The sequence below is a fragment of the Silene latifolia genome, chromosome 5 (assembly GCF_048544455.1).
Source record: "Silene latifolia isolate original U9 population chromosome 5, ASM4854445v1, whole genome shotgun sequence".
NCBI lineage: Eukaryota > Viridiplantae > Streptophyta > Magnoliopsida > Caryophyllales > Caryophyllaceae > Silene > Silene latifolia.
This window is the reverse complement of record NC_133530.1, coordinates 20878476-20892187: the sequence shown is the minus strand read 5'-3', so window position 1 is coordinate 20892187 and position 13712 is coordinate 20878476. Positions and strand designations below refer to the sequence as shown.

The following is a 13712-nucleotide window of genomic DNA, read 5'->3' as shown; positions in this document are numbered from 1 at the left end:
ACTAGCTCCTAAGTCACATAATGCCTTCTCAATAGAGAATGTACCTATATTGCAAGGAACATAAAAGCTACCCGGGTCCTCTAGCTTATGGGGTGCAGTGTGAGACAAATAAGAGCATGACTCTTTGGTTAATGCGACGGTATGCACATTTTCAAGTGACTTTTTCTTAGACAAGATTTGTTTCATGAATTTAGTATAGGCAGGCACTTGATTGACCAACTCAAGGAAAGGTACTTGTACATTCAAGCTACGAATAACTTTTTCAAATTTATTGAAAGATACCTGTTCCTTTGTCGGCACTAGTCTCTCTGGATACGGGGCTGAGAGAAGTACCTTAGCCCTCTCTTCTAAGTCTCGCATGCCGGCATCCGTGGACTTAGGCTGAAAGTCCACCACCTTCTCCATATTGAAGCTTGAACCCTCCTCAGACCGTCTCAAATGTGAGCCATTAACCGTCATCGGATCGAACTTCGGAGCCGGGACTGACCCATCAGCACTCGGATCTTGCCCCAATACTTTCGGAGTTGTCGAACCCCAGAACAAATGGTCTCTCAAATTGTCGGGCATCGGAGGACGAAAAATCTCGTTATCAGCAGCGATCTCAGTCGATCGACCAGTGATGTCAGTCGATCGACTGGGATGAACAGGACCAGAAGCTTCTGTAACCCGCACATCGATCGATCGCCGGGTATGTCGATCGATCGGCGATATACCTGGTAGACGCCTTTTTCTTTCCTTTGCTTGTTCCAGCTTTGTTTTGACTCGGTTTTGCCTCATCTTTCGCAGTGGCATCCTCGACCATAGCAGGCCCCTCCAGGGTAGACCCACTCCTCAAAGTTATGGCGTTTAGGGTCTCTTTCTGGTCAGTTTGAGTCGGTAAGTGTCCCGGAGCTCGAGTGGTGCTCTTGCTAGCCAATTGAGCAATTTGGCTCTCTAACATCTTCATCCCGGCCTCTCTAGCTTGGGACTCCTTCAGCAATAAGTTTTTCAACTCGGTGAACTCAGAATTTTGGGATTGTTGCTGCTGCTAAGGAATATACGGAGGTTTTTGATATGGTTGTTTGTGAGGGGGTACATAGGCTTGCTGCTGCTGCTGTTGTGGAGGTTGAGTCGGATTCAGGACGTTCTGACTGCTCCACCTCAAGTTGGGGTGGACATTCGGCTCATAGTACGTGTTTGTCTGCCTATAGTGTTGAAAGGCAGCACAGGACTCAAAGGGGACAGAACAATTCTCTGAGACATGCCCCTCAGCTCCACATCTTCTACGAGACGAAAGGGCCCAAACAAAAGCGTTAACATGGTACATCCCACCTTTAGAAGATCCTCCCAATTTATATTTGTCAAACCTTGCAGTGAGAGCTTCTAGTGCAGCAACAGAAGAAGATTCAGCAGCTCTCCTCTGGTTTCCTCTCGAATTCCCATATTCAGCCTTATGAGTGGCCAAATCATCGATGATCTTCCACCCCTTTGTCTCTCCCATGTTTTCAGCAAATCGGCCATTGGCTGCAGTATCCAAAATAGCCCCCTGATCGTCATACAACCCATTATAGAACTGGTTGCAAAGACTCCATTTTTCGAACCCATGGTGCGGTATGGTTCGCACCAGTTTCTTGAAACGGACCCATGCTTCATAGAAGTTCTCATCAGGCCCTTGTTTAAAGCTCGTGATCTGAGCTCTAATGGCATTTGTCTTCGAGGCAGAGAAGTACTTTTTGTAGAACGCCAGGGCTAAGGAATTCCAGTCGGTGATCCCATGTGCGGCTCGGTCCAGATCTCTATACCACTCTCTTGCAGCGTCGCGAAGAGAGAAAATGAACATGGTCTCCTTGATCTGATCTTGGGTCACACCGGCCGGCGGGGGTATAGAGCAACAATAATCAACGAAGGTCTCCATATGCTTGGCTGCATCTTCATTTGCAGCTCCCCCGAACTGGTTTCTCTCAACCAGGTTAATATAGGAAGGCTTTGGCTCGAATTTTCTCGCCTCCCCAGGTAGTTCGAATCCTTTGTAAAGATTCTCAGCCGTCGGCTCTGAATGACTGGCAATGGTTGCTTCTTCAGCCATGACTGGAATTTCTGGAGAAGTGACTATCTCAGCTGAAGAAATAGAAGCAGGAGATGTAGGTGGATCTTCCTCAAACAGAGCGTTCTCGTAGTAACTTGACAGAGTACTCAGCTCTTCCTCTGTCGGCAATATCCTTTGTGATCGTCTCAACTCGCGCAATGATTTCTCGATCTCTAGGTTGAGTGGTACTAGTTCACCACCCTGTGACCTGCGCATAAGAGGAAACTACAAAAAGAATATAAGAAAAGTTTAAGGAACGGATGTCCCTTAAACTAAGAAAGACTAAAAATAAAACAACTAAAAATTAGAACTATTGCCTCCCCGGCAACGGCGCCAAAATTTGATACCCGTCGTTGTGAGTACCAAAAATAAGATTTATAATTTCCTATTAAGACTAACCTAGGCTAGTGGTAACAGGGTCGAACCACAAGGAGGCAGACGTAATTTCTAGCTGTCTAATTCTAGTCTAAGGTAACGAGTGTAGGGGTTGAGTTGAATTGGTCTATAGCTAAGAGTAAATAAAAACAATAAACTAAAAAGACAGATTAAACAGATAAAGAGGGGGTAATAGGATGGTCGGTTCATTATAGCTTCGGCGGCAGCATACTAAGTCGGTCTGAATCAAACACATGTGAGGCGGGAAAACAAGAGGTCCTCTCGGTCCACCCTTAACAGATAGCATCTTTCGATCTCGCTAAAAGTCCCTAATATCACTAATACTGACTCTCGTCCTGAAAAGTGACTAACGGTCTAAACTATACCTATCTTTCGATCTCAGCACAGTCTTGTCATTTTAATTGGTGGTCTAACAACTGTCCCTATCTTTCGATCTAATGGGTCAGTTATAAATTAAGCATTTAACTGGTCGCATGCATTCGATTCGTTAAATACAACATTAAAATCAATTAAAACGAAAGGTAACCTCACGTGGCGATCGATCGACGACCAGGTATGGCGATCGATCGACCGACCTAATTCATCCAAAACAATACTACGCCGCCACGCTATAAATCGCCTACATCCTAGCACAATTAATCTAGCTACTCATGGTACTGATAAAAACAACAATAATAATATGAACTAATGAATTCATGCTTGAAGTATTCAAATAACAAATAGCGATAAACGATAATTGGCTTTGGATACTAACTAGCAATTCTATACTAACAATGAAATAAGGATAAATCGAAATAAGGCAGAAGAATACCGAGATTGCAAAGGAACGATTGAGAATAAGGACAAAAATTCCAATGCTAATCAATATTCCAAACCCTAATTATAAAACTAAATATTATTGTGTAAAAACTTAGGTAAAATCCGGATCAAAACTGAATGCCTATTCTGATGTTCTAGGTTACGTTATATAGCCAACCTACGTAACAACTTATTATCAAAACCTAAACATAATGGGCTTGCGCTTCCTCGGTCTTTTAATTAAATCGCCTGGGATAGCAGATTGGTCGATCAACTGATGGTAGTGGTCGATCGACTGATCCTCAGTGTACAGTAGCTTCTGGAACCCGCATATTGGTCGATCGACTGAAGGTAGTGGTCGATCGACTGCTTGAGCTGCTACTTAACTTCTACAATCTCGTGGATTTGTCCTTTGGTCCTCAAAAAGCGCACCAAGCTTGTTCCTTAAGTGGATTCTTCACGTCAAATGCAACGCAGGATACTCGGGGACGAATTTAGCTTGATTTCCGCTGGATTCTTCACATTTCTACAATAATGTACAAAAATACGGAAGTAGACGAAAATAGGGAGAAATGTAGGATAAACTACATGAATGAGCTCTGAAATGCGTGTAAAATGAGGTGCAAAACATCATATAAAAGACACGCATCAAACCCTTTGACACTAATCAAGCCTTTTAATTTCGGATTTTCATGGTTCTAAGCCTTGTAGTTAGTTGTGACTTAAACACTCTCATGTAAGTCATATGTTCATTACTTTCTAGAAGTAATCAACTTGAATCAAACGATTTCTTTTGTAAGTTATAAGCTCTTTACTTTCATAAAAGTAGCATGAATTCATCATTTTCAACAAGTGACGAATTTAACCTCCTAGGTTTTAAAGAAACAACATCTTACACAAAACGTCTCATGTAGTCAAGAAAGACCAGTTTCTTGCGACATAACATTCTCTGTGGCATTCTTTGTGGCTCTTGAATAATTTCTCCCACTCTGTCTTCTAGAAATAAACTTGTATTTTAGAAAGATGACTTCACGAGCCGCAAACCCGTCGTACTCGTGATAATTGAAAGGGAAAAATGAGCATTTGTTTCTTTGTGAAAACTTACAAGCATGGTACCCTACCATATCATATCTCATATGATCCGTTTTAGATTTAGTGGAAAAATAATTTAGACAAAATGATAAAATCCCCAAAAGTGATCAAGTAACTCAAAGTAACTTGATTGAAGTCCAAACCATATCGAATAGCGTTTGAATTATTATCCAATCACACATTATCCCATAATGCGTGCTAAGAGAGATTAATTTGTGATACTATATCACATTTTCTTTGGTTTATATCAAAGTCTTCACTTTGATAATCCCATTACGATTAAATCGTGATTCTTTGAATTTTTGAACTTCTTCAAGGATTTCTCTATTTACCTTATTAAGTGAACACATTAGCATCAACTTAAATCGTTGGTAAAAGAAAATGATCAACTTCTTATGGATCAATGATTTACAACCTCGATCTCCTTTTCAACCAAAAGGCACGAGATATCTTGCTTTGAATACAAGATACGCATAAACCATTAACAATCTAATGGCTTCAAGAGTACTCGATAACTCTTTGCGTTCATCATTCCAGAATTTAAGGTTTAATTTTGGGTTACCAATTTGAGTCTTACATCATCTACATGATATATCATTCTAGTTTGGTTTAGAATATATTCACCTTGATAATGGGCTAGCCATACATCAAATCGTGGTGTATAGGGTCACAAAAGTGAAACCTCTTTTGTATCTTAACAAGTTTATATTCTTATTTAGAGTTTGTGCACTTAATAGTCACAATTAAGTACAACTTTAAATCCAAAAACTAGATTGAGTACACAATTACTCTATCTCTCGACATTATCGTTGCTAGTCGTCATATTCTAATCATCTTATGTGTCGAATACAATGATGAAAACCTCCACTGGTTTCTAATATTGATTTAATTAGTACTAGCAAAGTTTATGTTTAATCAAATAAACATTTAAAGAAGAAGGTCCCATTAGATGTCCCACAACTAACTTGTTGATTCTTCAATAATTTGGGGTAGTTTCCTTTCTAGTGTCCAATATTTAAGACAGTGGAAACTTTATCGGTCGGGATTGATAGGTTTAGTATCGCTATTCTCAACAACTTTACTTTTAACATTACCTTGTATCAATTCCATTATAATCTTTACTTCTTGAACCTCATTCTTTTCTTAACGGTTTAAGAGAATGCTCCCACTCATTTCAAAGAGTCTTTACTTAGAGAAGCAAAGTTGAATCTTATGAAGATTACTCTTCAATTCAATCGTTTTAGTCTTAAAACTTTCATTGAAGTGGTTGCGTTATTTTGGTCAATTACGAATTTTGACAAATCTAATTACCAAAACAATTTAACGTTTCAAGGTACTTAATTTAATTAAGTATATGAAAAACAATCCATTGTAAGTAGATGTGTTAGTCAAGAATCAAAAACCTGTTTGATAATGAATAACTTTAATCTATACTCTTTACAAGAGATCCTTAGCAATGGTTCATATGAGGTTTTAGAAGCAAATTCATATTTGTCTTTAGTTACGATGTTTTAATGGAGATTTGAATCAAAAACCGAAATGATATCGTATATGAATTGTGGTAAAGAAATAGAACAATATAATAACGGAATAGTGGAAAACTTAACATTTATCATTTTATTAATACTTGTAAATAACAAGTAAAACATTTATATAGTGACCTCTACCCAACTATGATAAATGATTCCAAGATCCAAATTCATATTAACTTGGGCACGGTAGGGCCGATGAAACCCTTATCAATATAACTCGGTGGATTAACGCTTTAATCGATTCTACTTCTAGAACTCTTGGTCGATAAAATTACATTAACATTTATCTTTAGCCCGGAACACATGCGACTACGGTCACGAATACTTCCGTTGAGCTCAATCCAAATTTCGAATAAATGTGTCCATGATCCAAATCCACATCAACTTGGGCACGGTATGGCCGATAAAACCCTCATCAACATGAATTAGGTGGATAGACATTTATCACCCACTTCACCAACGTAACAAGGTTTGTCTTACGGTAAAGCCGGCTCAACTCCCTTGCGAAACTGGTACTTCATGGTTTCTAATTTTTGGTAAGGCTAAGTCTCAATTGATTATTTTAGCGAGAGGTCATGTCAATTTATTATCTATCACGTTTTAAGTGAACTAAAGCGGTGAACTACGATAATTATAATTGACACGGTCGATAAACTCGATTAAAAGATGATGCATGTTTTAGTTATGGCGATTTAGCGATGCATGCGACATATAAATAAAATGCAAAGTATAAAAAATAAATCCTAGTATGGCCTTCCTAAAATATAAAAACAATTTAACTATTACATATTCGGAAACCAACTCCATTGGTCCCTTGAACTTCGGTTGAGGCACGCATCTCGAGGTAACACCGTCTTTATGTATCGTCTTCCTTGAGTGACACCGTCTTCAAGGAACTCCGAAATAATAAAATTACATAACAAATTACATAATTTCCTATTATTCATTTGTAATTAAAATAAAATAAATCTATTAAATTACAAAACAGTGATACGAGATCACAATAAATTACAACCGAATCGATATTCCCATACATTTCGGGTAATACCAATTAAAAACTAATGCCATACTAAGTAAAATTACATAATTCAAAATTACATAAAATAAAATTATGACAATCATAAATAAAATGCAGCATTATAATATGTATGAACATGCCCAATTTTATGCTAAATCGCCTTTAAGGAGCCAATATCGTATATTAATCGGTTTTTACGGATTTGCGTGATTCAACCTTTTAAAATCACAATAAATTACATAAATTCATATTTATGCACAAGTTAATTACCCTAACCTCTTAGGACTCAAAATTAGTCTCCACTAACTATTTGACTATAATTAACTTATATTTCTTAAAATTGTTCATTAATGGACTCAAAATTACAATAAAATGCCATAAACTTCAAATAAATCACAAAAATCTCAAATAAATTCAAAATTTGAAATTTAAACTTATGAACATTCTAAAAAAATACCATGACACTCATAATGTTCAAAAACTTAGGTTAAAAATTTCGAAAATTATCGGGAAAAACAATGTTGCGGTTTATCGGATTTAAAATTTATAATCATAAAAACATGAGAAAAATTATATTCATCAACTTTTCAATTTTAGATATTAAAAAGATAATAAAATGCAATATGTGACGTTTTTCCTTAGTCATGAAGTATGTTTTAGCAATTTTTCACTAATTAAGTCACTATTTATGCTATTTTTCATCAAAAATCTATAAATCATGCATGAAGACTTCATTATAGCCTATTATTTTACACACATCTTGTAAAATTGCATGTAAAAACATACTAAATTTCTATGACCAGATTCGAAATATTTCTCATATTAACCTATTTTTCATTTAAATGCGATTTTTATCATGAAAAATCCATATTTCGAGCATAAGAACTCCAAAAATTATGAAAATTTATAGGTCATCTAAAAATAATATATGTGAAAACATATCCAAAAACCACTGAAAAATTCGAAGTTTAGCTAATTTTCGTCCAAAATTGACATTTTTATCATAAAAATCACATTTTAATGCCAATATTAAATAAAATGAACAATAAAAATCCATAAATTAACCAAAATATCCTAAATACATTTTAGGATCAGAAACTTTAACATACAAAAATTATTTTCGTCATAAAATAAATTCTAGATCTTATGCATGCAAACTAAATAAGAGGAGATAGGAAAATCAATTTCTCACCATTAAAATTTCGTCAAATGGGCACCAACAAGATCTCCTTCTTGTTAGTTCTTGAACTTTCCAATATTGGATGAACATTCATGACTTCAAAATAGAAGCCCTCCAATTAGTAGCACCCAAAACTATCCCTTAATCCCACAAACTAACATGTACTAGATGTTTGTAATGTAGTTTACCTTAAAATCGATTACTAATACTCATATATTACATTAATAATTTTAGTAATCTTTCATGAACAATTTGAATTAAAATCTCATCTTTTTGATTAAGATTAAAGAGAGAGAAGAGAGAAAAATACATGAACCTTTTGCATGTGATATTAGAAAATGAATGATAATGAAATTAAGAGAATAAAATTCTCTATGCATGCTCACAAAACCGGTTGGAGGAGTGTGTAAGACCAATGCATGGTCTTTCCTTTTTACTTTTGTTCTTATTAAGTAAAGTAGGTGTAAGACTACCCTACATTGTTGGTAATCATAGTGTTTTATTTATCCATTAAACAAAACACCCACTCACCCATACTACCTCTAATATTTCGGTTTCTATAGTGTAATATGGAGTCCATTTTATTTTTGTCAATTGTACAATTGTATGTCATGTGACATGTGACACGTCTTATGTCATGTTTTAATTTAAAATGCATATTTAACAAATTAAATATCATTTACAAATTAAATAAATCATATTTAACAAATTGACTAGTAATATAAAATTACTTTCTCATAAAATGGTCATTTAATTACTAGTTAGTATAAATCACAACATCTTGTAATTATAACTAACTTATCATTCTCATCTCGCGTGTTTCGCAAACACCGATTACTTTTAGTAATATAACTTCTTAAATTACTAAATAAAATCTCATTTAATCACATTATAATAAGATGTCATTTTCTCTCTTATGATAATAATTTGTTCAATTTTAAGGAATTAATTAATCTGTATCGGCATACAATTAATTAACCTTTTCAATTAAGGGAATCGTCCTTTAGGTGTGACCTCGGGATCAATCGATCACCACCGCCGCACGACAAAGTAATGTCAAACTCTAGCCAGCCAATCATTACCGATATGTGTGGACCAATTGACTATATATGTGATGTATCATCCCTTTCGTATTCTTGGTATGAGATTTAAATATGTGATCAATATGATCAACAATTGTGATCGCATTATTGTCGGAGAACACTTACTCCAACAATCCCCTCCCATGAAGGGTTCCACGGAGGGCGAACTAGGGTGTGAAGCCACTCCCGCAAGTGACTCCACCACAATCACACACACCGCAGCATCATAGCTGTCACAACACCACAACTGTCACAACACAACCACATCACCACCGTCACCACAACACCCATACTCCGATGATCAACAGATAACAATAATTACAAAACAAACACAATCTTAATCAATCATTAGTAACTGAGTAGGGGAAACCCTACCTTTTCGCAATCCGCTTACGCTGCAATCAACCATACAAATGCATAACAAATACCACATCGTCACCTACAACAACAATTACATAATTCCAATTACCACATGCCAAAACCCTTTTCCCCCAAATCACAAATTAGGCAAACCCTAAAAGACAAATTAATGGAACTTATAAAATTAGAAGCTTACCGACACAATCGACGTAAGGAAAGATGAACTAGACTCACGAACGATCCACGCAAATGAGAGAGAGATTTGGAGAGGATTAGAGTTACGTTGTGTAGTTTATGTTTGTAAAATGAATAGAAACTGTAAAACGCGTCTTAATATAACTCCAATCCTTTCTAAATCAACCGCGGAAAATATTACCCGACAGACCGGATACTCGGTAGAGTATAGAGTATACTCGGCCGAGTACCCTCTACTCGGTCGAGTATTCAGCATACTCGGCCGAGTGTTCCTGGGCAGTAGCCAAACAGGTTACACGACACACTCTACTCGACCGAGTAGGCCATACTCGGCCGAGTAACAGCCTATAAAATCCATAGTATTACAGTCTTCCCTCCTTAAAAAGAACTTCGTCCCCGAAGTTCCAACCGAACCTATGAAACCTGGACATCTAACACTAGGTCTACCAACCACACTTACTTCCACAACGTGACTCACGATATCGTCCCAACTACAGCATATACTCTCAATACTAACTCCATAATATCATCAAATAACCACAATATAATGTTGCCAACTCTGTCTCACTTCTATAACACTCACTAGCAACTCAATACCAAGACAATTCACCGGACAAGATCAACCATCAAGGCGGAATGTTACAATTATGACCTGTTATGCTCGTTTGTTTCATGGAATTTGGGTGTTCAATTTCAACTTCTTCTCTTTGTCTAATATTAATTGAAGTTTTTTTTAAAATAAATCGATTACACTTGTAATTAAGCAATATACCAAGACAACGTACGTAGGATGCTGACACTTCATGCTGTCAATTTTGCTTTGCTTTTGATATTCTTCTATCACATAGAAATGAAGGGTGATTGTTAATATGATAATTAACTGGTCTTGTATAATGTATATATCATTATCATTATTGAACATGAAATTCCATATATATGGTCAAGAAATTTTTGAAAAAGGACATATCTATAAGTTTGGATTAGAAGTTCCAAATGATTTATATTTTAAAGATGAGCACACATGTCCATATTATAACTTTGGCCTGAAGTTCAAAGTTTGAAAGATGTATAATAATTTAACACCGTCTCATCAGTACAATATATTCATATTGTATAAGTGTAAGTGGTCAGAAGTCCACGTCTATGAGTATATGAACCGCTGTTCAATTTAAAGCGATCTTTATAAAAAAAGGCAAATTTATTTGCTAATTGATTCTTGTTCACCTGAAGTTGAACAGTATAATGAGATATGAAATTTGATCCATTCCTTAAAGTGAATGTGACATCTCATAAAGACTCTATTTGTAACAGAGATCGAAAATATGGAGTTATGATAAGGCTAATGTTGCGGTCTTAATTGAGTCTAATAATAATGTGGCATTTAATGAGCCAAGTAAAAAAGCCTTAATTGAGCTTATTGATATGACCTTATTGAGTCAAATTCGTTCATTGAAAGAAATGAAAATATCTCATGAAAAGTCATGTGAGAATATGAGACTCGTATATACAAGAGTTTGATATGACATTGCTTTACTCATTAAAAGTATGGAAGTATACCACAAGCAGTGATTAAGTATGAGGATGTGAATATTTTCATGAGGTATGTGTTTATTTTAAAACACTGGTATTCCCACAATAAGTGGACGTTACTTCACATTTTGAATAAGAGTAATAATGTGACCAACATATAATACATTGTGAAGTAAATTTCGAAAAATACAACTAATTTGAAAGTTGTCGAATCATCTTTAATCCTTAAAGGGAATAATTTGATTCGTAAGTTGAATTGTGATCAACTTACATGTATTATCATGCTATATAGCACATTAAAACATGCTTTGTGATAAGCATGCGTATGTCGTCATTGTATATGTTGACGATTATCATTCTTGGTTATATGAAAATACTCAAAGAATAATACATTCCCTATTGGAATATTGACGAGTCTTGCCTACATATATGAGACACATATTGTGTCATATGTCACATCATTTATCCGGTTGGATAAAGTATTACTAACCATAAGATTAACGTGATGAATATAGTCAACAAAAACATGGCATGTGGTAAGTGAAATTATTCAGATACATCCAATTTTGATTAAAGCTTGCCGTGTATTTTCGGCAAACTAAGAAAGTTGAGATGAAATTATTCAGATGTGACAAAATAAAGCCATCCGGCTTCTGTTTATACTCGTTTTGATAAACCTTTTTATCTTCAAGAAAAGATAAGTGCTGAAATTCTCTCCGTGTAGAAATTTTATTAAAGGCAAGACACTACACTACGATTGAGTATATATGATGTTGGAGATCTAAACTACTCGATATTGAATAAAGAACTTAAATGTTCGTGTATGGATTGACACTATATTGTGTAATTTGTAGTCACATAAAGATTTTTCTAAGTAGTTCAAATCGTCGATCTCTTAAACTGGGCATTGTGAATCAGCACATTAAAAATCCAACTGCATCACACATTTCTTCCCGAAATATTTTGTTATTGTACAAAGATGCCCATATAAATTCTCATCGATGATATGAGAAATTGAGATCTAAGGTGGTTATGATAAATATTTAGATTATACATTGGTTATAGTTTTGACCACCTTAGGGGGAGAAATGTGAGTTAAAAGCTGGTAAAAACAAATATGATCCACTACTGAACCAGAAGTTCAGAGAAATGTTATACATTAAATTCATTGAGTAAAGATTTTTGAATTTGATATAACCATATGTTTTACCAGATTAATACAAGTATATACACTTGAAGTGTATTATAATAAAAGTCAAGATGAATTGACGGTTCCAATGAATGTGAAATAGCAAGTTCAAGCAGTTTGGTTTGACATATAATTGTTATATTTGAAGTGTCCCTGAAGTGACACGATATCTGAAGAATAATAGATGGCTTAAATGAATATAATGGTACCAAATACATATTCAGATTCGGATATCATTAAACAGTACTGATATCATCAAGAGATGATCAAATTATATCGATATATTTATGGAACCTACATACATTTGCGCGCGATATTTTATGGACTTTATAAATGGCATATCGTAAATTTAAGTCCATTTTGATTGTCGATATATAATCTATGATTATAAATGAACTCATGGACTAGATGTCCAGTTATTGACTTGAAGTGTGACACCCTTAAAATTAACGATAAATAAAGGCGTAAATTCTACAGAAAAACTGGTAGGATATGTTTGTAATTGGTTCAACTAGCCAAAAACCTGTAATTTCAAAAATTTTTCTAAACCAATCACAACATTTCCAACATTCCCAAGAGGCGGGTGCCAAAACCTGCAATGTTAATGAACTACTTTACATGCCATAGCTAAATAAGAAAATAGAATGATACAAACCAAAAATGGAAAAGGGAGACATATGTCCCTTCAAATTATATACAAAACCAAAAGTTAAAAGGTTTACTATAAGAAAAGCCAAACTAGGTCCAAGGTTCCTTATGCTCACTAGCTCGTCTGTGACCCCAACAAAGCATCAACAACCTGTCAATCGCATTTTATACAAACACGAAAGCCACAATTCAGTGGGGAGTAACTTCGAGTCCTCCCAGCCACGAATCGTCAAAATTAATGTAACATGTAGTAAAACATGTAAACAATATGATAAACAATGTAATTATCATGTAATCTAACCTATGACCCTTAAACTAACCAAACTAAACTATCATGTGAATCATATAATTCAAATAGTAATCCAAACTTTATCAATCAGAACCGCGGCTTACATCTCACCTATTACAGTTCATAAAATCACCATACAAGAAAGGGCAATATATCAAAGACAGACATAAGTTCTTAGCACCGTCAATAGTCACTTTGTAACTCGAGTCTATACCACGAGGTAGGGAAGGTAATCGAACCGGTATCTTGGCTCAGCGGTTAATATTAATAAAACATGGCCAAGAGACAACACAACCCTAGCCTAAAATCTGCGCAGACCTAGACATGCGGATACACAC

General features: G+C 35.4%; 1 non-coding gene across 1 annotated transcript; it reads left to right on the top strand.

Moving 5' to 3' along the window:
* Positions 1-1577: 1577 nt before the first annotated feature.
* Positions 1578-1684, top strand: LOC141658236 (small nucleolar RNA R71). The gene has a single exon (XR_012549133.1). It is a non-coding gene; the product is annotated as a small nucleolar RNA R71 (small nucleolar RNA).
* The last annotated feature ends 12028 nt before the right edge of the window (positions 1685-13712 follow it).